Raw genomic sequence first — 1,518 nt, forward strand, 5'->3', positions numbered from 1 at the left:
ACACGGCACCAAGAGCCCCTCTGATCTCGATGTATGAGTGGCATGCCTGGCTGGCTGGCTGCTCTACAAAATACACGACCAGGTGACAACACAGTGACAGCTGAGTGCGTTAGGAAAAAAAATGAAACTACACGGGATGGTTACCAGGACACATCAGCAAAGACATTTCAATAACAGAACTAATGGTCACTTTTATGCTGAGAGTGGACCTCTATAGGAACTGTGAACGTTTGATGCAAATGCTGATTTCTATTACTCAAAATGATTCAGCCGTTAGGGTGATAAATGCAAAGGAAACAGAAAAAAGAGAGAAACGGTGAGAAGCTTTATCATTTGGGCAGCTGGTTTTCTTGTCTGTTTCCCCAACTTTCTGAATAAAGAAACCAAAATAGTGAAGGGACCTCCTACGAAAGAGAGCAAGTGTCCATTTTTAAAGGCTCAGACCTGGTGGGAGGGACTCAGGGGGCCCTAGACTGAGAAAAACAGGTGTTCCTTGTAGGGTGGCAAGACACCAAAAATATGCACTCAACAAAACACAAGCAGGAACAGGGACTAACTGGGACACGGATGATCTTGTTCGGCGTTTACACCGCACCTTATTTTCATGTGTCGTGATTATCATTGTCTAAGCACCTTCTCCCGACCATGTAATTAATATGGTTGACAGTAAACTATTATTACTCCACCCGTCCCTGGCCACAGCTTGGGTGTGCGACAGCTGCGCCTCTGTCAAAGCTCCCGTTTACTGTCACAGAGGCACTCAGAGTGCGTGCGGTAGCTGTTGAAATGCCTGCAGTGCTTCTGGATCCTCCACCACTCACACACTACTATGTCCACTCCACATTCAAGATCCCACTCTCAGGCATGCGTTTGGCTCAGAGGGAAGCGGGACAAGCTTGATGATGTGTGTCTAAGGCTCTGATAGCTGCTCACACGCTGAACTATGCTGTGAGGAGAGGTGATCCCATGCCACCCAATATGATACCCCAGAGAGGAAAAGACTTTCACGGGGGGCTTATCCAATAACATGTGTGTGTTTTGTATGAATTGCACGGATGCATGAGCGGTCATTACAATTCATCAATCTGAAATGATACAATTTGACACACGATAGTGTCTGTTTCTGTGCATTTAAACTGGGAAATGATTGTCCAAATAGTTGACTTGACACTGGGTTGCCTTCCTCTGGGCGGTAATTAGGTCATTATTGTCATCTTGTTCTTCACAAATAACCCTCTTCAGATGAGCTACTATCACTTGACGCTATACAATACTTCCTACATGTCACTTGGAGGGTGCAAGAAACCGGAGTGGACGTCTTGGTGTCAGAGGGGGGCCGGACCTCCTTGACGTCTGTGCCCCATGTATAGTCACAAAAGCGGTCAAATGTCGCGCAGGAGCGAATCACGGACGAGATGCCGAAAAAAAATTCGTCTCCCGCGTTGGCAAGCAGCTGCAGTTGTTTCCAAAAAAGTATTGGGTATCCAGTAACTGCCCCGCCGAACTACATATTTGACT

Source organism: Nelusetta ayraudi, unplaced genomic scaffold, assembly GCF_046127955.1.
Source record: "Nelusetta ayraudi isolate G7.1 ecotype Tasmania unplaced genomic scaffold, CSIRO-AGI_Nayr_v1 ptg000005l, whole genome shotgun sequence".
Classification (NCBI taxonomy): Eukaryota; Metazoa; Chordata; class Actinopteri; order Tetraodontiformes; family Monacanthidae; genus Nelusetta; species Nelusetta ayraudi.